Raw genomic sequence first — 25,493 nt, forward strand, 5'->3', positions numbered from 1 at the left:
TATATCCACATTTGGCCTATTGTTCTTCCTTGTTGTGACAATTATTTCACTTTTCTTTGCAGAGAAATGCATTCCATATTGTGCTGCCGTTGCCTCCCATGCATCTAACTGCTCTTGCAGCTCCTTCTCGCAATTTCCCCATAACATCAGGTCATCGGCAAAAAGCACTGTTTTCATTTTATGATCTCCAATTGCATCTGATACTTGCTGTAGGATTTCATCCATAACAATAATAAACAATAAAGGCGAAAGTGCACTTCCCTGTCGCAGCCCATTTTCCAGCTTGAACCATGCAGTACGTTCCCTCCCCACTTTCACACAACTCTCACTTCCCTCATACATTTTTCTGACTTTTCGTGTTATCTCTTCATCTATCCCTTTTGCGTTCAGCACATCCCAGAGCTTGTCCCTACAGATACTGTCATACGCCTTCTCAATATCTAAAAAGGCCATGATTAAGTCCTTCCCGTACTCATAGTGCCTTTCTTGCAGTTGCCTTACCGCAAATATGAGGTCCGTTGTTGATCTTCCCGGTCTGAAACCGTACTGCTCCTCTTGCAGTCTACTTTCAATACTGCTTCTTATTCTCTTCTCCAGGATCTTTTCATAGATTTTTCCACAGTGGCATAGCAGGGTGATTCCTCTGTAGTTCTCACATCTCCTTTTATCCCCTTTCTTGAAGATCGGGACTATAATTCCTTTCTACCAATCCTCAGGAATTCAGTTATCCTTCCACACCACCCTCAGCACTCTGTATAGCCACTGGGTTCCTACTTCTCCTGCTGCTCGTATCATATACACTGTTACTTCGTCCCAACCTGGTGCCTTGCCCCCTTTCATCCTCTTTATGGCTTCTTCCACTTCATTCCAAGTTAGATCATCAATTTCCCCACTATTATAATCGTCTGCTGCCTTAGGCTCTCCATCGCTGTTAGTTACCCGCTTGGCGGCATTCAACAGATCTTCAAACTACTCCTTCCAAATCTTTTTGATCTCATGCATTTCCTCCACAACTCTTCCATTATTATCCATGATCCTCAGGCACTCGCTTCTGTTGTTCCTCTTATTTCTTACCATGGTGTGAAGTACTTTTTTGTTACCTTCACTGTCCTCTTCTAACATTCTTGTCCATTTTTCCATCCACTTCTTCTTCTCCGCCCCTACTATGGTCTGTGCCGCTTTCTTGCTTTCCTTATATTTTACCCTAGCTTCCTCTGTTCGGGTCGGGAACCATTCCATGAAGGCTTTGTTCTTTCGAAGTACTGCCTCTTTACATATGTTGTTCCACCATGGGGTTTCCTTACTTCTCCTCTTTGTGCTAGTTCTTCCGCACACAGTCTCAGCTGCCTCAACTAGAGCCCTCTTAAAATCTCCCCATTCTTCTTCCACTGTTCTCTGATCTTCCTTTGGCAGCTTCTTCCTGATCAGTGTCTGGTGCTGGGTCCTCCGTTCATCCTCTTTCAGCATCCATGTCTTCAACCTTTTCTCCAGTATATCTGTTGCCCTCCTATCTTTTTTCTCTCTCAGGGTGGCTACCAACAGCCGATGGTCACTGTCTAAGGCCTCAGATGGAATGACTTAACATCTGTGAGGCTGCTCATCATCTGCCTATCCACTAGTACATAGTCTACTACTGAAGTTTGGGACCAGTCTCCACTGTACCAAGTTATTTTGTAGCTACTTCTCTTCTTGTACCAGGAATTTGCGATCGCCAGCCCATTCCTCTTGCAGAATTCCAGCAACAATTTTCCTTCTCTATTTCGGTTCCCCCAGCCCTCTGGTCCCATTATCTCCTTGAATCCTTTCCTGTCTGTGCCAACATGTGCATTGAGGTCCCCTATTATAATCTGATTACCTCCATTTAGCTGCTTTTGCATGTCATCTTCAAATTCCTCCTTCTCCTTTTTGTACACCCCACCTGTGGGGCATATGCTTGGATGATTTCAATGCTTTTTCCTTTCACTCGTACTCTGGCTTTTATCATTCGATCATTGATACCTTCCACCTCCTCCTGCAGACCCTCTCTGACCACTATTGCCACTCCATTTCTTCCCCTCTCATTCCCTATCCAGTACAGTTTACGTCCTTTACTTAGTGGTTTTTCACCAACTCCTCTCCACCTAGTCCCAGCAAGTCCCAAGATGTCCAATTTCCTCCTTTCCATCATTTCTACAATTTCTTCTAACTTCCCAGTTAAAGTCCTTACGTTTAAGGTGCCCAGTCGTAAACCATCTCGTAATCCTTTTCCATTGCTTGGTCGGTTTCCTTTAAATCCGTTTCGTGATCCGAGGCATGTTCCCTTTTTAAAAGCAGTTGATTTATCCACTACTGGCTTGCTGGGCCTATCGCAGCTTCACCAGAGCCCCGTTAGCCGTCACGTTTCAGGGTTCCCATAGGGGCTTCCCAGCTACCGTAGCGGTCCTGGGGCACACGAAGTCCCCGCTGTACATCGCCCCTATAGGCAGTCCCCTACTTTGTGCCGTTGCCCATCTCCCACGACTTGGACGAGGGGTTGGACTTATGGGAGAGGAGGTGCCACAGAAATCCAAGAGAATTATATACCGAACCTACTTTGTCCCCATATTGACATACGGAAGTGAGACATGGGTAATGCACAAAAGTGACAAAAGTAGAATACAGGCTAGTGAAATGAAGTTCCAGAGGAGCAGGTTGAGTGTAACAAGACGAGACAGATTGCGAAATGTGTATGTGAGGGAAAGACTAAAGGAGGAACCAGTACATGACAGGATAGAAAAATCAAGACTGCAGTGGTATGGACACATGAAGAGAATGGATGAGGGAAGAATTTCAAAGAGGATGTTTCATCTGCAACTGGAGGGGAAGAGGCCCAGAGGAAGACCAAGAGATATATGGGTGAAGGGAGTGAAGGAATGTGTGACGAGAAGAGGAGAGAACTGGACTAAGGTGGAAGAGGGGGAATGGTGGAAAGACAGAATACGATGGAGAGGCTTGTGTTCCCGACAGACCCAGCCAGTGGCTGGAAACTGTCCAAGATGATGATGATGACATTTCGACAGAATGTTTATTTACACACAATCCCATATAACAGTGTGGTATCAGATTTACAATTCCTGGAAATTAGAAATGTACTGCTGCTGGTGAAAGTTTTAGTTTTACCAGTTGATCAGATAAAAATTCATTAGTTATGGCAGACGAATATGTAGTCTAACAGTGTACATCTCTCGCAGTTCACAATAACACAAGACTTTAGACTGCTAGTTACCTGAGCAGTATTTTCAACAGTGAATAGTTTACCAAGTTCACACAATAAATGAGAAATACAGTTACCAATTGAAAATTATTTTTACATCACTATGAACACAGTTCCCCTTTACAACAAGTAAGAGACGATTTCAGTGGAAGGATAGAGTAAAGGTAACTAACGTCTAGGATCAAAGTATCTTGTTCCTGAACAGTGACAAAAATGTACCATCAAAAACAGACTCTGTGGATTTTCTTTGACAGGCATTACCTGATCCACCAGTAGACATCAGTTTTGTCAACACAAGTGTTAGAAGTATTGCAAAAATCGTTAGGTCACTGAAAAGCAGTAACTTTTCTGGCTGTGTTTCAGCCAGAGCAAGCGTACTACAAACATGCTGACTTGAGAGGAAATGATCAGGTAAAACGTAACGTTCTACTTACAGTAGCAAAACATGGATTCTGAACATCAGCACTCGTTCGCATAAGCGAACTTTTACGGCTATAGACGTTTGATTTACTAGTGAAACCCATGTCAAATCTTTGCAAAAGTGTGTGGTCTCACAAAGAAAAAGGTCTTTAAAAGCAGTTCCACTACAACATTTTCAGGACAAAAAGAACCACTGACACATTCAATACAACTGAGACACATTGTAAGCAAATGGTGAGGCACATTCTCATACTTCAACAGTTCGTAAATGAATTTTTGGAAGACCTCTTCACCATGACGTATAACATTAAATGCAGCCTGTATTGGTTGCATCAGTGCCCCTTGATTCACAGTCGATGTCCACACATAAGGAAGGTTCTCTGAAGGTTGTGGAGAATATATTGATTTAAGACTTGTCACATGTAACTGACTTTTAAGTTCTGATAATTTTATGCACCACCCACCCAGACAAGACCTGCTAGCTGAACAGTGTCAATACTTAAGGATTTGATGGATGAGGCTCTAACTCAGTCACAGCCTCTGGCTGTTTTGATTTGGAAAAAAGTTCAAAAATGGTTCAAATGGCTCTGAGCACTATGGGACTTAACTTCTGAGGTCATGAGTCACCTAGAACTTAGAACTACTTAAACCTAACTAACTTAAGGACATCACACTGTCCATGCCCGAGGCAGGATTCAAACCAGCGACCGGAGCTGTCACGCGGTTCCAGACTGTAGCGCCTAGAACCGCTCGGCCACAGCGGCCGACTGGAAATAAGTTGACGTTGTACTCATCATGGCCGTGGTACACGTGAATACTGTGCAATGCTAATCTCCTGATTACATGTCTTAGTTTTACTGGTGTAGGACTTGGGAAAAGAAATATTCTCTATAGTCTGTGGACAGCCGTCCAGTTAGTAGATAGTCAATTTTCTGCTTGGAAGATAGTTCCTCAAACGACTCCAGAACAGTTGCAGTAGACAGCTAAGGTGCAGCTTGTATTAGTTTCCACTGCTTCTTGCTGCTGAAACTCAAAGTTGTAAACCACTTCAGCATCTGTCTCAAATGCATCATCCTATCTCCATTGTTCTTACAGTTTGATTCTGCTTTGTTTCTACTTACGATTATTTCATACCAATTATTAACGTTATTAATAAACCAGGTTGTTGCTAGAGCATCCTTTGAAAGAAGCCCTGCTAATGCAGCAAACTGTAAAGAAGAAGCTACATTACGATTCAACAAGATTCTAGCCACTGGAACTCTCATCTTTCAAATGCACTTGGATTAATCTCTGTAGCTGACAAACTTGGAACAAGTACAGGTCCAGTGAAACTGTGTTGTGACTGAGAGTATTTTCTTTTACTGTGGAGACAGCAAACAATTTCTAATGTTCTCTAAAATGTGGGGCACATCTGCAGCAAAATATAAGCTCTCGTCAGACAAGGACGGGTGCTTAATTTTACATTTCACCTGGCTACAGAGGAGGAGGAGATTAGTATTTGACGTCCTGTCGACAACCAGGTCATTAGAGACGGAGCACAAGCTCGGATTAGGGAAGGATGGGGAAGGCAATCGGCCGTGCCCTTTCACAGGAACCATCCCAGTATTTGCCTGAAGCGATTTAGGGAAATCACGGAAATCCTATATCAGGATGGCCGGACGCGGGTTTGAATTGTCGTCCTCCCGAATACGAATCCAGTTTGCTAACCTCGCTCGGTTCACCTTGCCACGAATCGAGTGAATTCCTAGAATTCCCCACATGCCAAGATTGCTAGCACACATGACATTTTGAAATACACTTCACTGTTACACCTTGGGCATACAAACATTCAATTACTTTGTTGAGAGTGGTCCAAAGTTTGTTTGGGGTTGTAGAGTTCCCAGTTAAAAAATATGCCACAATCTTCTTCCAGTGCAGTGTTAACCCTCGCACCACAAAAACTAAGGCATGGCTGGCAATCTGCGCCTCTGATGAATTGCTTAACTCTTCACTAACAAATCCTATATATCTTTTTAAACCTTTGTCATATTCAACAAATGGCCTTATGGAGATTTCATCCAATGAAAGTACACACAGTTTTCCTCGCACATCTTCAGACTCCAGGTTCTCACCTAACTAGTGAATAGTTATCACGCTGAATGCCAGGTGCAAATATGCAGGTTTCAGTCCTCCCCAGAGTCCTTGATGATGGCAATGGGTAGTTGGTGCACCTCAGATTTCCATAACTCTTTGTACTAACAACACATTTTACTTTTAGAGCAAATCTTATAGTATTGTTTGACCATTTCTAAGGGTTTGACTGAGAAGCTCCTTCCTATTACTTTTTCTGGTCTGCGCGTAAAAATTTACTAGGCTTGTCCTCCATTTCAGCCATCTTCTCTTTCATTTTCCTCAGCTGTAAAGATATAAGAATATTTAATATGGAACTACAATCAAAATATATGTAAGTGATAATTATTATAACACTTTTCTCACTAGGGAATTTTTATTAATGATGCAAGTGACTTCACTATAAAATCTGCTTTCAGTCTCTTGTTTTGCAACTGCAAGTTTGCCACAGTATCTCCATCTGTACTGCATGCTTTCTGTTTCTGTTCATGCGTTTCTTCCTCAAACTCATCAGTGGCAGGAAATGTAATTACGAAACTCCATTATTTCACAGTTAAAATATTAAAATAAAGACAAAAGTTGAAACATCCCTTTCAGTAACCATCTTACCAGCATTGTGCCTTTAAACGAACACTGGCATACATTCAGCTATGAAACCGAGTTCCCCAATCCCAACATTGCATTTGCAGCTACAGTACTGGCACAGCACTATTAGAGTGTCGGGTTCGACAATTGCTGTCTTCCGGTTTACGATTTATTCTTAATACAAAGGATTTCTCTAACCTCATTACACAGTAACAAACTGTACAAACCCATGTTGTCGGAGAACACATGCCAGTACAGTACTGAGAATCAACAGAAACTGCAGTAGGGCCCAAAGGAGAATTTTAAACAGAAATGCTTCGTATAAAATTATGTGCGTCTACAGTTTAATTCCGGGCACAATTTGCTCGCCACTACTTTGGTCCCCTCATAATCTAAAATCATTTCAAGTTACAGAAGTGATGGTAACTGATCATAGATTGGAAGGATAAACTAAAGTAAACAATTGCGTTCTGTCGGAAACATGGTTACATACGAAAACTGAAAAACTTTGATTAATATATCGCCTTCATTGACATCTGATTCATTTACGGACCTTGCATTTGGATGTTTACTTTTAGTTTGGGTGCATTTGGGACGTCAAATTTTGTTGGAATACCATTGCGTATTAGCAGTCTTCTTCCATCAGCTCTCCTTAACTCGAACTGTGAATCCTCAAAGTGAATCTTTAGAAAAATCGTAAACATACAAATTATATAGAAAAGATACAATATTTCAGGTCTGTTTCTTTTAACCGATAATTTACTTACTTCACATAACTTGGTATGTGTTGTTGGCTTCTATTTGTCTGTCCTACAGTTCCGTAACCATTTCACTCTCTGATCTTTGTCTGCAGGAAATGTGAACAATGTCACCTCTTTAGACGAATTGCTGCTGCAATTCGGTGCAGCACAGCAGCCCATCTTTTAATACACTCACTTTCTAGCGACAAACACTATACGCAATACAAAAACAATCTGCTACAGTCGAGTGACAGGCTAGACCGGAAGTGGACGCGATCGCAAAGCATCATGGTAGCGTGACCAGACCTGTCCTACATAGACCTTTGGCACAAGCATATGCTCGTTAAACAGTAAACTCACCTTCAGTTACTATCATGGAGCGCAGTTACTCCCATTACAGTAATCATTTTCGCTATCACTATCTACGCCACCTAAGGGAATTATTGTATAACAGTTTCATCGTAAAAAAATATATCTTACTGCTAGTATGCTCGTTCAATTTTTTTTGCGTGTTCGCACAACGGAATCCAATCTTCGTTGGCTACTGAATTAAATTCCTCCTCTCATAAATGTTCCACAACTGTTACGTTGCAGAGGATGTTGCTAGAAGCTACCAAAGCTTTCAGAAATTGCAAAATATTTCTATTGGATTTCAGCCCGTGTGGTAAGCAGGAAGGAGCAAAACAACGTGACTCACATTTTGTAGAAACATACCGACGGAAATACTCGACTCTTTCTCTCGGTTTTTCAAACAAGCTCGTGTTGAAAATATTTCAGCATGTCATCCGAGAATGAGGTAAGTTCAATTGTTGGCTACTGTAGTAGAATTAGACGTGGGAGATATATTTATTTTAAGGTTGTGATATAGAGTATTATCGAGAATTAGTATAAAGTTACGATCTGAATTGGGAATCACCTTTTCGGTCAGCCATTTTTGACAACTTTGTTCGTTCATGTGGTTGTGGTAATCCCCTATTGCTTGATTTGACTTCCACATGACAAGCGCATTAGGAATAAACCCATTTTCATTGGCTATATGTGTAATTATTAGGCTTTGTCCCTCGATTCGGGTTTGAGGAGACAGTGAGTTGTGTTATTATTTCATGATTTCCCATTTACGTGTGATGATAAAATGAAACTTTCATAAACGTAAACAGTGTTTTCCTTTTCCTCCATAAATTCTACACTGAAGCGCCGAATGGCCAAACGTGCATTCAAATACAGAAATATGTACGCGGGCAGAATACGGCGCCCCGGTCGGCAACGCCTACGTAAGAAAAACGTCTGGCGCAGTTGTTAGCTCGTTTAGTGCTGCTACAATAGTAGGTTTTCAAGATTTAAGTGAGTTTGAACGTGGTGTCATAGTCGGCGCACAAGCGATGCGACGCATCTCCGAGGTAGTGATAAAGTAGAGATTTTTCCGTACAATCATTTCACGAGTGTACCGTGAATATCAGCAATCCAGTAAAACATCAAACATCCAACTTCGTTGTGGCCGGAAAAATACCCTGCAAGAACGGGACCAACGGCAACTGACGACAAATCGCTCAAAGTGATAGAAGAGGAACCCTTCCGTAAATTGTAGCAGATCTCTATACTTGGCCATCAGCAAATGTCAGCGTGTGAACTATTCAACGAAACATCATGGATATGGGCTTTCGTGTATACTTGATGACTGCATGACACAAATCTTTACGCCTCGCCTGGACCCGTTAATACCGACATTGGACTGTTGATGACTGGAAACATGCTGCATGGTCGGTCGAGTCTACTTTCAGATTGTATCGAGCGGATGGACGCTTTCGGGTATGGTGTCTACCTCATGAATCCATGTACCTTGCATGTCAGCAGGAGACTGTTCAAGCTGGTGGAGGCTCTGTAATGGTGTGGGTAGTGCGCAGTTGGAGTTATATTGCACCCCTGATAGTCTACATACGATTCTGACAGGTGACACGTACGCATTCTGTCTGATCACTTGTATCCATTCATGTCCTTTGTGCATTCCGACGGAGCTGGGCAATTCCAGCAGGACAATGCGACACTCGACACGTCCACAATTGCTACAGAGCTACAGAGTGCCTCCAGCAACACTCTTCTGAGTTTTATCACTTCCGCTTGTAACATGAGCATTATTGATCATGTCTGGGATGTCTTGCAACGTGCTGTTCAGAAGAAATCTCCGTCCCCTCGAACTCTTAGAGATTTATGACAGCCCTGGAGGATTCATGATGCAAGTTGCGTCCAGCACTACTTCAGACATTATAAGAGTCAATGCCACGTGTTGTTGATTCATTTCTGCGTGCTCGCGGGGGCCCTATACGATATTAGGCAAGTGAACCAATTTCTTTGGATCTTCAGTGTACACTCCTGGAAATGGAAAAAAGAACACATTGACACCGGTGTGTCAGACCCACCATTCTTGCTCCGGACACTGCGAGAGGGCTGTACAAGCAATGATCACACGCACGGCACAGCGAACACACCAGGAACCGCGGTGTTGGCCGTCGAATAGCGCTAGCTGCGCAGCATTTGTGCACCGCCGCCGTCAGTGTCAGCCAGTTTGCCGTGGCATACGGAGCACCATCGCAGTCTTTAACACTGGTAGCATTCCGCGACAGCGTGGACGTGAACCGTATGTGCAGTTGACGGACTTTGAGCGAGGGCGTATAGTGGGCATGCGGGAGGCCGGGTGGACGTACCGCCGAATTGCTCAACACGTGGGGCGTGAGGTCTCCACAGTACATCGATGTTGTCGCCAGTGGTCGGCGGAAGGTGCACGTGCCCGTCGACCTGGGACCGGACCGCAGCGACGCACGGATGCACGCCAAGACCGTAGGATCCTACGCAGTGCCGTAGGGGACCGCACCGCCACTTCCCAGCAAATTAGGGACACTGTTGCTCCTGGGGTATCGGCGAGGACCATTCGCAACCGTCTCCATGAAGCTGGGCTACGGTCCCGCACACCGTTAGGCCGTCTTCCGCTCACGCCCCAACATCGTGCAGCCCGCCTCTAGTGGTGTCACGACAGGCGTGAATGGAGGGACGAATGGAGACGTGTCGTCTTCAGCGATGAGAGTCGCTTCTGCCTTGGTGCCAATGATGGTCGTATGCGTGTTTGGCGCCGTGCAGGTGAGCGCCACAATCAGGACTGCATACGACCGAGGCACACAGGGCCAATACCCGGCATCATGGTGTGGGGAGCGATCTCCTACACTGGCCGTACACCACTGGTGATCGTCGAGGGGACACTGAATAGTGCACGGTACATCCAAACCGTCATCGAACCTATCGTTCTACCATTCCTAGACCGGCAAGGGAACTTGCTGTTCCAACAGGACAATGCACGTCCGCATGTATCCCATGCCACCCAACGTGCTCTAGAAGGTGTAAGTCAACTACCCTGGCCAGCAAGATCTCCGGATCTGTCCCCCATTGAGCATGTTTGGGACTGGATGAAGCGTCGTCTCACGCGGTCTGCACGTCCAGCACGAACGCTGGTCCAACTGAGGCGCCAGGTGGAAATGGTATGGCAAGCCGTTCCACAGGACTACATCCAGCATCTCTACGATCGTCTCCATGGGAGAATAGCAGCCTGCATTGCTGCGAAAGGTGGATACACAATGTACTAGTGCCGACATTGTGCATGCTCTGTTGCCTGTGTCTATGTGCCTGTGGTTCTGTCAGTGTGATCATGTGATGTATCTGACCCCAGGAATGTGTCAATAAAGTTTCCCCTTCCTGGGACAAAAATGGTTCAAATGGCTCTGAGCACTATGGGACTCAACTGCTGTGGTTATCAGTCCCCTAGAACTTAGAACTACTTAAACCTAACTAACCTAAGGACATCACACACATCCATGCCCGAGGCAGGATTCGAACCTGCGACCGTAGCAGTCCCACGGTTCCGGACTGCGCGCCTAGAACCGCGAGACCACCGCGGCCGGCCCTGGGACAATGAATTCACGGTGTTCTTATTTCAATTATCGTTTGAAATATGCAATTCTTTTTTTTAGGATATTGTCTCTGTCGAACAATATGAGTATACTTCATTTTTTCTTTGATGACCACCTTACACTATTATTGCTACTTTGAAAGTCTACAGCTTCTTTCAACTTCTTTTTAATTCCTTCCACTGTAGCCACTCGTTTTTAGGTCAGATAAAACTTGTAAACAATTCTCCTAACAATGGCCTCGTCAAAACTATCACTGCTTATAACTGTTTTGCGTTTACGTTACTTACTTGCAAATGTCACACGAGGGTGCAATGATGATAATTCGTCACATATGGGATTTTTCGAGTATGCTGAAGTGGTTCATTGAAGATTAATGCTTCTTCTTGAACGTGGAGAGTCCCTGATGTCAAAACCATACTACTTAACACTAGAAAACGATTTCCTTGCCAATCTCTGTCAGATTGTATTACTCTATAGACGGTGCAAGTGTTTCTGGCTGCCTCTGCTGCTGTCACCCCTCTACTGGACTCAAACAGATGAATAGACTGAGGTGATAGAAGCCATTAGATTGCTGTGTGCACATATACAGATGGCGATAGTATGGCGTACAAGAGGTATAAATGGGCAGAGCACTGGCGGAGATGTGAAAAGGTGTGCGACGTGGTTATTGCCGCACGAATGGAATTTCTCAACTGTCTAGCTTGCAGACGTGCAGAAAATACCCAATTACAGGCATTACCTCTCACCATGGACAATGCAGAGGCCGACGCCTTTTATTTAACGGCCGAGAGCAGCGATGTTTACGTGGAGATGTCAACGCTAAAGCGAAGGAACACTGCCTGAAATAACAGCAGCAATCAATGTGGGACGTACGACGAACGTATGCGCTGGGACAGTGCGGCGAAATTTGCTGTTATCGGCACTGGGCTTCAGTTGTTCTGGGTTGGTTTGAAGAACGCTGTGGACAATTCGAGCGAATGCTTTGGCCACCCAGATCTCCCGACATGAATCCCATCGAACATTTATAGGAGTTAATCGGGAGGTCAGTTGGTCCACAAAATCCTGCACCGACAACACTTGTGTAATTGTGAGTGGCTATAGATGTAGTATTGCTCAGTTTTTCTGGAGGGGACTTCCAACGCCTTGTTTAGTCCATGCCATGTCGAATTGCTGTACTACACCGCGCAAAAGGAGGTCCGGCGCGATATTAGGAGGAACCCCATGACTTCTGCCACCTCAGTGTAACACGAAAATGTTCGGACTTCTCCACTTGGCACTCCACGTTCTAGCACACACAGCTCCGCTCACTGTATCCAAATTACAAAGTGGCACTATGTAAACTCAAACAGCAACTAAATATGACACTCGATTCATAAACTCTTAGCAACCGGAATATCATCATGCAAAACAAAAACGCTACGAACTGAACTTGTGCACTCAACTAACACACAGTAGCGGTTGCGAAGCTTTCACAGCAGTTGCTAGTTGCGACCGCTTGTGCACAAAATCCACATAGTAATATTGTCTACGTTTCCTCTGTGTTGCACCTTTACTGCAAACGTAGACATCGACGGACATTTACAATATTTTTTTACAACTCTGAGGCTTCCAAAAATGTAGTTGCTCGTCGATACACGATGCCACAATGTAACGTTTTTATCCTAAATTTTTCAGCCCTTGAACTGTCGTGTATCTCGGTGCTCAGCGGGTGGCGACGAAGAATCTATATTACTATGCGTCTCCTGGATCCGCATTTCAGAGAATCTAGGTTCAAACTTCAAACCCGCGTCTTGGCATCCTGATTTAGGTTTTCCGCGATTTCCCTAAATCATTTCAGACAAATGTCCGGATGGTTGGATTGAAATGACACGGCCGACTTCCTTCCCCATCCTTCACTAAGCCGATGGGACCGATGGCCTTGTTATTTGGTGCTCTCCCCGAAACAGAAACCAAACAACCAACCACGTATTCGTCTATGTCCGAAGTCAGAAATCACAAGAATTCCAGGTTGCGTATGTAATGACTTTCGAGGGAAAAAAAATTTGATTTTGAATGTTTCACGTAATTGTTGACATAATGCAACGATAATTTGCTTATTAAGCAGGGTAATCTTGTATAAAATTTTAACACAATAAGATACGTAACACAGACAGAAATTGCATGTTTTTGTCGAAGCAGCGTACGGTGTCCAGATACCTGGACTTTATTCATGAAGTATTTGAGAATGATAGCAATTAAAGACTTCCCGCAGACTCTGCACATAAATTCAAATCTTCAAAAAACTATTTCTCGCCGACACCCACTATTAAATGACGAAACGATTAAAGTTTATCGCGTTCAACATTTTGGCAAACTTCAGTATTTGACATGACGTTTTAATTTACTATTTTCTTGAGAACGACATTACTCTCAACACTGTTTCTATACTGTGTCCACATACCAGTGTACTTGTGAGGGTGTTATATGATAGTACACCCTATTTCTGTAAGTGACAACTGGTCCCAAATGATGTGCAGCTTGTTATTCGACGTTGCTTTCATCTGACTGACTCTAAACCTCTGTCTCGGCATTTCTAGCACAGCAATCCATAAGCTGAAGTAGAACAACATGGCAGTAACTACGAAGTACACGTGTTTCAAATTCCTAAAGTAAGAACTGAACAAATGTATCCTAGATCTTTTGTTGCATCTAAGCCACAGCCGTCTACGTGCACCTGTACTTATGTTCCGGTAGTCAGAGCCTTCTAGAATACATTTGTGTTTGCGATCCGAGTCTGCAAACCAGAAGAAGGAAAAGAGGGCTACATAACATATTCTAACGGACTTTAAAATGGCAGATGAGTGTGCAAAATTACGGCTAAACTATATTTATAAACAAACGGAATATTAAAATGTAGATAAATTACACATTTTTGTAATATAGCAAGAAGTGCTCTTTCCTACAGAACTAGACTTTTTAAAAATTTTTGGTCTTTGTTTACTATCAGGTCCCCTTGACACAGGGTCTAGCCACGAGTAGGCATAATCACAGAATGAAGAGTAAAAGGGCTTTCCTGCTCTGCAAAGCTCAAGACACAGGAGAGTACTGGTGCAGGCACGTTTCGGAGCATACCTTTCATCACAAACTATCGAACATGGACCTCTGCAGCAGATGACCCCTACGTATTCCCAAGTAGATCCAACGACACCTGCGGGTCCAGTTTGAATGGACATACGTGGATTGAGATTGTCCTCATGGTCAGTGGAATGTGTCACTTCATCGGATGAATCACGTTTATTGTTTTTATTCTTACACTCGGTCGAAGGTCATGGCTGGATACGCTGTCATCCAGGTCAATGGATGCTAGAAAAATGCTCTGCCCAGGGACGTAAGTCGCTGGGTTAGTATTATCCTCTGAGGGGACATTCATCTGAGATCTCATGAGATTTACGGTAGTAATCAAAAGCACCCAGGCAGCTGTGGACTACGTGAATATTATGTCTTTCCCATAGCGTTGCCATCTTTCAGCAGGATACCTGTCTGTATCATAAGCCAATATTCTTGTTACAGTTTCTTTAGGAGCGTCCACTCACATTGATGTAGTGGCCAACAAGTCTGTTTCCTGTGATACGGATGACAAACATATAAATGTTGTAGTCAGTGAACTCCACATATTCAGACATGGGACATAATTTATGAGAATTTTGTGCATCGACATCTGATACCACATACCCTTAGAGGACAGTCAAATTGGTGCCAACAGACAGCGAATGTAGTGCGTTCCAGTGTGGGCCAACACGCTGTTAAGACAGTGCCTGGAATGTTTTGGTTTCCAGTGTACACAATTAAGCACATTTTTTATGGACAGTGACTGAGCATCTTTCAGCAAGTTGTGGGACTGGATTTTGAAGCCCACTTTCCAACACTTTGTTTGTTCGTAACAGATATTCATGAACACCGACACAGAATTTTTTTCACACAGAGATTGCAGGTGTAATGACTCTCATAGGTTCCTTTAATGGTTGCACACTTCAGATGTATAACTTCGGTTGACGCTACCTGGAGGTAAAAATTGATTTCGGTCAAATTCGCTTGTCAAGCCACTTTATATAAGTTCCGATAATTGTACTACATCTATTGCATGACGTGATATTTTGTGTGCTTTGTAACACTGCATATGTGTATTTATTTGTTTTCAGTAGTTGCAGTTTTTTTTTCACAGACTGTAGCTTAAAAAAAAATGGTTCAAATGGTTCTGAGCACTATGGGACCTAACATCTTAGGTCATCAGTCCCCTAGAACTTAGAACTACTTAAACCTAACCAACCTAAGGACATCACACACATCCATGCCCGAGGCAGGATTCGAACCTGCGACCGTAGCAGTCGCACGGGTCCGGACTGAGCGCCTAGAACCGCGAGACCACCGCGGCCGGCGACTGTAGCTTCTATAACATAACATTCAAAAACGGCATTATGAGAAAGACTAATAAAATGTGGCATACAAAGAAATATTCTACGGTAATCCATCTACATTATCATACCAAAAACATGACTCCATGTTCATGTAATGTCACACATAGTTGGCCTTAAATGTAATAGCACATAGAAAATCTCATCAAGGGAATGAATTATGGCACACAAAATACTCTTTAAAAGAATACACATTCGTTACTTTGCTGTACAGAAAAGAACACTGTTCACTAATAGTCCGCAGCTCGTGGTCGTGCGGTAGCGTTCCCGCGCCCGGGTTCCCGGGTTCGATTCCCGGCGGGAGCTGGGACTTTCTCTGCCTCGTGATGACTGGGTGCTGTGTGATGTGCTTAGGTTAGTTAGGTTTAAGGAGTTCTACGTTCTAGGGGACTGGTGACCATAGATGTTGAGTCCCATGGTGCTCAGAGTCATTTGAACCATTTTCTGTTAACTAATATATAAAAATATCACATACACCACAGTGTAACAGCAAGTGATGTTTAGTGCTGCCACACATCCCTAACTTTGCAGTCACTTCTCTCATTGTTGAAATTATCCTCTTCATTTGTATCAGGGAGTTCCTCCATGCAACCACTTCAACTGGTAACGCCATGTCGACCCAGAAGCAAGTTGTCTCACCTGAAATCATACTTTGCGTTTCCCTGTGACCTCAGTTGAAGCATAGAAAAGATTATCATTCCGTCCAGCACTGTCCTCTTCACCACAACCATACCTCTTGTGGTAAAGCTTGGAACTCTTTAGTGATTACCTTTACACGGAACAGAATGATTTGGTTGAGCTCTGAGAGAAATTTCATAATCCAAATGCAAGTTCGTTTTGCAGAACCTTAGGAAGTTTGCAAAAACTGATTTCCTGACTCTGCACTTTCAACGAACCAAGCGGGAGTTTTAAATTCAGGTTGTAAGAGTTTTTCATCGTTAGTGTACCATGCTTTACTCTTGTCTTGTGCTTCCTGAAACCAGTACGTAAAAAATAAACATCGAAATTCGTCACATTATTGGCAATACATCTGCACTGCAGTTACCCACCAGATAACCACACACAATTTCAATCTTACGATTTCCAGGCCGAGTTGATAGGCGTGGAAAATCAAACTGCACTAAGCAAGCGTGACGATGAATGTCATTTACTGAAATTCTAAGTACATAAATCATTTTGATGGATATGAAATTCTTCACAACTGTGCAAAAAACAACCACCAGCCTTCTTGACTGTTCATTTCGCTTCTTCCTTAATCGGCGACAATCTCTGTAGTAATGCAGCATGACTCGAAATTTGATGCTGAATTTGAGTTACCACTTCCTCTTCAGACACCCTCTCAAGTTTTTTAAGAAGCCTCTTTTGTTCCTTTCATATTCAACCCTCAAATATTGAAAATTATTTTGTACCTGTTTAGTTTTCTCAGTAACTACGAAATGAAATTGATCATTACATTCCAGAGAAGGTGGAAAGCTTAGACGGTGGAATCTGGGGTGAAGTTTGCGTTCTAACTAATCCCAGGAGCATTACAACGGTTTCATGTCAGGTCTCTGGGGAACCTAGTCCATTTCTGCAACGTTGTATGCCGCAGACGATTGGTTCGAAGGTGCTGCTTGATGATAGGGTAAAATGTCATACTATAATGAACAGTCATCGTCTCCGAAATGACTCGCTACTGCCGGCCGGTGTGGCCGAGCGGTTCTAGGCTCTTCAGTCTGGAACTGCGCGACCTCTACGGGCGCAGGTTTGAATCTTGCCTCGGGCATGGATGTGTGTGATGTCCTTAGGTTAGTTTGGTTTAAGTAGTTCTAAGTTCTAGGGGACTGATGACCTCAGATGTTAAGTCTCATATTGCTCAGAGCCATTTGACCATTGCACCCTCTACTACATGTACTACTCATTACTGTAATATATGTCCACAAACTTGAGTACTTAGCGTTATCTTAATAGTAGTAACAGGAGCACACCTAACTATCAAAAGCACCCTCATACCGTACCACCATTTGCTTTGTACTCAGTTTATATCCAGAAACTATTTCACGTTCAAACTTGCTGAGTTTCCCTAATAGACTCAGTCTACAGTTAATACTTTTTCTGCTGACAATCCAGTACTCCCCAACTCGTTTCACAGATCCACCTCTTGTGACATCTAATGGTCAGTTCCGCATGACAGTGGAGTGTGCCGATACGACTGTATACTGTGAACAATAGCGCGCTGTCCCATTAAACAGTACCTACCGTGGCTTCTGACGATGTCTCGAAATGAATAATGACACTCTCTTCGGCGACATGTGTTCGTTTGATGATTCAACACTTTTCGCGACCTTCTAGCAACCTGCCTGTACTGATTGCGTGGGACTTTATTCGGTTCTCCTGACCTCTGTAAAGAAACCTCCTGATGAAAATTGCACTGGTGTAAAATGCTTTTCCTTTCCACAGGCTGCGCGCCCATTTTCAGTGGTGGAGACACTTGCGGAATACAGTGGCAACGCTTCTCTGAAGAACAGAGCAGTCAGTGGCCGTAGTTTTAACTTTACCTCGGTGTAAAACTTTGTGGGCTACATATGACTACGAGTTGTTTCAGTTATTTGCTCGGTCTCTTAACTTTCCACGTTTGCAGTACCGACAAGTTTTTCGCTGGATTTCGTTATCCAGAACTGTGGCACTCTGTGTCAGCAATCCACCTATCTACTACGCTAGTGGCGAGATGCTGGCCTCCAATTAAGATGAGTATAACAAGAAGATGTGAGCAGTCGCATGACTGGCAGTCAAGATTTTGGACAAAACCGCAAATGTTACAACAGCATTGCATAGGAGAACTCTAGGCTTCGATCAAGAGATGAGACGAATGTATCGAGAACCCGTGTGCTGGACCCGTCAGTGAATGCCCTTTCCTCTGTCTTACAGAATCCTCAGCAGCTTCACTACGAATGAGACAGTGAATTCGACCTAAGCAAAGTAGAAGGTTTCACCAGTTGTCATTTGAGATGTTCGGCGACCGTAGCGAGGCACAAGGTGTATGACAAGATCGACCTATACCACCAATGCCACAACAGGAGCAATATCTACGATTAACACCACATAGAACGCCAAGAATGTCTACAAGACAGCTTTTTGGAGAGCTTAAATTTGATGAGATGCACGTCCAGTACAGTTGTGTATTACTCACCAGACGGCGCTCGATGTGCGTCCGTTTCTTGGTGTTTCAGAGGCTGGCTCGTACGAAGAGGCACGTAGTGAATGACTACGAAAAGTGTGAATCTCGTTTCAGTTTGTAGCACAGTACTTTTGTCAAGCACAAAACGCACGTATGGAGGCCACAGCATATGTCCAGACCATTCCCCACCACAACGGAAGGGAGAGTAATAAAATTAATCCTTCAATTCATATCTCAGATTCTAACTGAGGAAAAAGAAAAAGAGAAAGATCCGAATTAACTGACGGTTGGCTGAGACGAGTCGATTAATTACTTCACAATTCATCAAACTTAAATACTGAACTGACACTACTAGATTAGTTTTCCCACGTCCACAGACATTATCGAGTTATTGTCTACATACAGTTCCATCAGTTGGAGACGCAGGACAAATTTAACATTTCACGATTAATTAATATAGGAAACGCCCCAGATGGTGAAATCGCCCCTCTCGCCGTTATTTCGAGTCGCTGTTGAAGCCACGCCGTGACGAATGCACACACGGTACTCCCGCGTTCTGAGAATTCTCTCCAGTTCAGGTCACCCAAGTTGAGAGCCGGAACTCGGCCACCTCTGACGGCCAGGACAGAAAAAACGTTTCCACCTCTCACACCTGTTCGTATGGCTACAAGGACGGAGCTGTAACGTAGCTCATTGACCGAGTCTGTAAGCAATCAGAGGTGCAGCTCCCCAGTCCATTCCGTTGCAGTGTGGCGCAACATCGCCAGCTTCAGTGTGCGGTACTTACCGACCTTTGGCGGCTAGTGATTTCCATTACCATGGAAACGGCCTAGTTTAGCCATCCGTGAACCACTCGTTATGTTTAGAGGTACTAACCACATCGAAATTACAGTACTTGGTACTCTGCTACATCTACCATTGCGCCGAGAGGCACTGGTGCTGCAGACTGACATGTAGTGTGGAAAGCTGTCTGGACCGAACGTTGTTACTGTTATCGTGTGTCCCGTTGTTTGGTTTTTCTGGTATAGCGATATCCTTTATTTCATGTCAGTGCTCTCCCAGGGCTGTGGTCTGTATGCTGAAGATGGTTTTCTTGTGTTCATTTATATACTTTCAACTTTGGCAAGTCTACTGCTTGCCCAGTGGCTGAATTCCGGGTGTCATAACGTATAGTAACTTGTACAGAGTTTCCTTCCATTTATGTGTTCATTTTTGACCATATATTTCTCTAGATTATCTCGACTTTCAGTGTCTGTAGGTTCGCTAATTCCCTTTTCGTAAATCAGTTCCTTACTAGGCGATGAAACATCTGCTGTAAGAAATAAAGTCCAACGCCTGGAACAGATGATCGACTGGTCAGCGATCTGCTACAGAACAATGTTAGTCTGTGGTTCTTCACTAATCTGCTGCAGTTACATCCACCAACACCCGAAGGCTACAGGCGTGGCGACTGTGTCAGGATCGACTAGACATCTCAGCCAACATATCTTAAGTTTGTAACGGTCGTGAGTTTCAAACGCTCAGTCCAGCTACAGTTGTTGGCCGCTCTTTACTGAGTCATAGCTTTGACAGGAAAATGACTTAATTCCCGCTGTCCTTCAGTGTTTTAATTCAGTAAGAAAGGAAATCAAGAAAACTTGGCGCTCTGTGCCGTCTCAAAACTATAATGATGGTACACAACCAATAGCAGCCGCTTCCGTTACAGACGTTGCTTAGGAAAGCTAACGAGCACAGTCAAGATACTCCCGCTGGCTGTGTGTAGTGATTTGGAATGTGAGCTGAAGTGCCCGCAGAATCCTTTGTAAAACTTACAGGTGGAAGAATTTCTCGTATCAGTACAGGCGTATCAAAGTCCACGCATGGCTTGCCACTGTTCTGGATCCACATGAAAGCTATTCGTTGGCACATGTGCACGATTCTCGACGATCTAGTGAGTTGGTCGTGGCGTTACACTTCCAGGTTCGTCAACCACAAAGGTGGCCCCCAGTTTACATCTCGTCCCTGGATCGTCGAACTGCAGCAGTGAGGAGTCACTGTTCGCCGGACAAGCCTTTACCATGCAGCCGCAGACACAGTTGAACGGCGTTCCCTCGAAGTGGGGAAACAGACACGGATACACTGTGTTCAGCTCAAAATACCAAATGGGTACAGTATATCGCATAGTTCGAAGAGATCATTTAATAGTTTGATCCACGATTGTACACGTTATTCTGCTATTGAGGTTACGCTCCAGACACCAGTAATTATGCCCGTCAGTGCCGCAGTGCAGTTACCTCCTTCCCCAGAAGAGGTATTGCAAACAAAATGTCAAACACGCTATCAAGAACGAGGAGGAAGGAATCTCACCAGAAGGAGCAACATGATCAGACAGCCCAGCATCCTACGTTTAAGGAAGGCGATTTGATTCTAGTCAGAATCATCACCGATGTGATCTCTTAGAAAAGAAAGTAGTCAAGATCTATCATCTGTATGCGCTCCCTAAGGAGTCGTATAAATAGTGGGCGACGACCGCTACGAAGTTGTCGACCCAGAAACTGGTGCCGTGAAAGGCATACATAACATTGCAAATATCAGGCTGTTCATCGTCTCTTCACGCCCATGGATTAATTTAAAACCCCACTTTAGCATTCTCGAGTGTCATTTTGTGATGATAAAGTAGTTCACTTGACTTTCATTTCCTTAGGGTTAAGGGGTGAGGTTATGACAGTTGTCCTTTGCCCTGCATATTCCTGGGGTAATGTGCTCCTACTTATAAGTTGTGATTTGCGTAACTGTGTGCCTTAGGAAAAGGCTTGGGATTTACTGAAAGAGTGACAACCGGAAGTATAGAGCACATGTCTGGCAATGGGGATAGCAGACAAGGGTAGCAATAAAGTGGATTTAGATCTCCTTGGGGCATGTGGAAAAGGGAAAGCGATTGCCGTGCGTGACAGGCATGACATGAGCAATCATGAACAACTCCCCTACTAATATTTACTGGACACAGGTAAGGTTTGAGAATCTACCTACAACGCCAAGTCATTCACAAGAGTGTCGAGAAGTCGGACTGAACCACCTCCGCCTCCCATACACATACAGAGGCCTCAATCTAGAATGAAGGCTTTCTTTTTTTTTTTTTTTTTTTTGGGTCATCAGTCTTCTGACTGGTTTGATGCGGCCCTCCACGAATTCCTCTCCTGTGCCAACCTCTTCATCTCAGAGTAGCACTTGCAACCTACGGGCCACACAGCATGGTACTACACTACATTACAGTACTTTGTATTAAAACCAAGCTAGATTACTTGTTTGGACAGTTACCCCATGCGGCACTGAGATACAACTCAGGGTTCACAGGGGCTGTGCTGCTGTGCCACCAAAGGTGAGCAGATTTGTAGTTCTACATCTACATACATACTCCGCAATCCACCATACGGTGCGTGGCGGAGGGTACCTCGTATCACGACTATCATCTTCTCTCCCTGTTCCACTCCCGAACAGAACGAGGGAAAAATGACTGCCTATATGCCTCTGTACGAGCCCTAATCTCTCTTATCTTATCTTTGTGGTCTTTCCGCGAAATGTAAGTTGGTGGCAGTAAAATTGTATTGCAGTCAACCTCAAATGCTGGTTCTCTAAATTTTCTCAGTAGCGATTCACGAAAAGAACGCCTCCTTTCCTCTAGAGACTCCCACCCGAGTTCCTGAAGCATTTCCGTAACACTCGCGTGATGGTCAAACCTACCAGTAACAAATCTAGCAGCCCGCCTCTGAATTGCTTCTATATCATCCCTCAATCCGACCTGATAGGGATCCCAAACGCTCGAGCAGTCCTCAAGAATACGTCGTATTAGTGTTTTATAAGCGGTCTCCTTTACAGATGAACCACATCTTCCCAAAATTGTACCAATGAACCGAAGACGACTATCCGCCTTCCCCACAACTGCCATTACATGCTTTTCCCACTTCATATCGCTCTGCAATGTTGCGCCCAAATATTTAATCGACGTGACTGTGTCAAGCGCTACACTACTAATGGAGTATTCAGACATTACAGGCTTCTTTTTCCTATTCATCTGCATTAATTTACATTTATCTATATTTAGAGTTAGCTGCCATTCTTTACACCGATCGAAAATCCTGTCCAAGTCATCTTGTATCCTCCTACAGTCACTCAACGACGACACCTTCCCGTACACCACAGCATCGTCAGCAAACAATCGCACATTGCTATCCATCCTATCCAAAAGATCATTTATGTAGATAGAAAACAACAGCGAACCAACCACACTTCCCTGGGGCACTCCAGATGATACCCTCACCTCCGATGAACACTCACTATCGAGGACAACGTACTGGGTTCTATTACTTAAGAAGTCTTTGAGCGACTCACACACTTGGGAACCAATCCGATATGCTCGTACCTTAGTTAGGAGTCTGCAATGGGGCACCGAGTCAAACGCTTTCCTGAAGTCAAGGAAAATGGCATCCGTCTGATACCCTTCATCCATGGTTCTCAAGATATCATGTGTAAAAAGGGCGAGTTGCGTTTCGCAGGAGCGATGCTTTCAATGGCCGTGCTGATGCATGGACAGCAACGTCTCTGTCTCAAGGAAATTCATTATATTCGAACTGAGAATATGTTCGAGAATCCTGCAACAAAACGATGTTAAGGATATTGGTCTGTAATTTTGAGGATCCGTCCTTCTACCCTTCTTATATACAGGCGTCACCTGCGCTTTTTTCCAGTCGCTCGGGACTTTACGTTTGGCAAGAGATTCGCGATAAACGCGAGTTAAGTAAGGAGCCAATGCAGTAGAGTACTCTCTGTAAAACCGAATTGGAATCCCATCAAGACCTGTCGATTTATTTATTTTCAACCCATTCGGTTGCTTCACAACCCCAGGGATGTCTATCACTAGGTTCCCACACGGGAATCTGTACGAGACTCAAAGGGCGGTATATTTGTACGATTCTCCTGCGTGAAAGATTCCTCAAATGTTAAATTTAAAATTTCAGCTCTTGTTTTGCTGTCTTCGGTTGCCAGGTCCGCCTGATCAGTGAGTGACTGGATGGAAGCCTTCGACCCGCTTACCGATTTTACATAAGACCAGAATTTCCTTGGGTTTTCAGCAAGATCTTTTGCTAAGGTATGACGGTGGTAGTGGTTGTACGCTTCGCGCATCGCTCTTTTTGCAGCAGCACTAATCTCTACATGTTTTGTCTTTCCTCATTCTCCCGATCTTTCTTGTACCGCGAGTGCAACTGCCTTTGCTTACTGAGCACTCTCCGAATTGCGCTGTTAAACCACGGTGGGTCTTTTCGTCCGTAACCCACTTTTTCGGCACATACTTGTCTAATGCATGATTTACAATGTGTTTAAAATTTGCCCATAATTCTCCCACGTCCATCGTACCAGACGTAGATGAAGTCGATTCATTTACTAAGTGGCTGTTAGGGTCCCAGGAAATCCTTCCTTGTCCTCATCGAGGCTCGTCTCCTCACTGCTTCTGGAAGGTTGTCGTCGGTGGATATTTTGCCGTGTTGTGTGTCGTTTCCATGATACGTGGCCTCGTCTTCGCTGCCTCTCTGCTATGTAGGCTTGAAGATCATAAACTGATGTTTTAACCTTAAGTGAATTCCGCTGATGCCACAGTTCCTCATTCCTTATTATGTTACAGACTACAGTATTCCCAAAGCGTTCCTTTCGTTGTATGTAACATGTAGGCTGATGGCACTTTCTGAGACGATGTGGTCAGGGTGCCGATTGCTCCAGGTTAACAAGTGTAATCAGTAAGCAGTTAGGTATGGACCATGTCCCTACAGCTATTTCTACCCTGCCCAGATTTCATGTCATTTCCTATCAGTGCATGACATCACTTTCTTATTCGATGTTGCTCATATGTCCAGTATCTCTTTTAGCTTATCATGTTCGCCATTTGTCAGCCAAAATAGTGGACCTGCCTTTCTTAAGCTTAGGTCTAGAGATAGCATGCCTATTATCACTGCAGCGCCTCGGACGGTGTTGATCTGTTCGGAACTGTCAAGTGCAGGAGTACGCTTCCCTGTGCTCGCCGTAGAGTCTGGGCTGTCCTAACCTTTGTGGCTCTGTGAACCCAAACTATCGATATGTGGCCCACAATAGCGATTACGATTGCACTGCGGTACGTTTTTTGTGGTCGCAGTGACAGCGGAAAACTGCTTCGGCCAATTGCTGCTACTTCATTGAGGATTTTAATGCCTCTCTGGCAGAAGGTTATTATATGTCCGTGAAATAATTGCGCTTCGTCGACGTTGGTATCAAGATAAACGGCTGCTTGTGATTTACACCGGGTATGGGAAGGCAATTTTCTCCGTGGCTCTACATCTTTATTGGTTATCCAGTTAAAAGCGTTTTGCCATTTCTTTATTACTCTCAACTTTTGGGTACAGGTATAATTTCTGATGTGGAACGTACCTGCACCTTTCGCCCTGGTACATTCCTTTTCCCTTATTATGAAACGTCTTTATTCATTCAGTTACTCCGTTCTCATCCTTTTCATCTGGAACGTTTACGCTGTCTTCTTTCCTTCTCTCTTTCTTTCTCATTTTCCCCGTACTTTTCATGCACTGCACTGATACAGAAAGGGGCGCGGAAACCTACCATCTGTAGAACTTTTGTGTTACCTCACGTTTCGAATTTAAAGAACTTCAGTCGTATGTGTACAAGCCATTTTCAATGAGGGTATTTCACAGGGAGCTCTGCTATTTAGTACTTCATACGCCCAACCTGTCCAGTTGACTTAATGTAGAAACAACTGTAAGCATTGCTCCTTCGTTAATTCGTTAACACGTTGAACGTATCGTCATTGTGTACTGCCGTTCACTCTTC

This window comes from Schistocerca nitens, chromosome 2 (assembly GCF_023898315.1).
Source record: "Schistocerca nitens isolate TAMUIC-IGC-003100 chromosome 2, iqSchNite1.1, whole genome shotgun sequence".
In the NCBI taxonomy this organism is placed as follows: Eukaryota; Metazoa; Arthropoda; class Insecta; order Orthoptera; family Acrididae; genus Schistocerca; species Schistocerca nitens.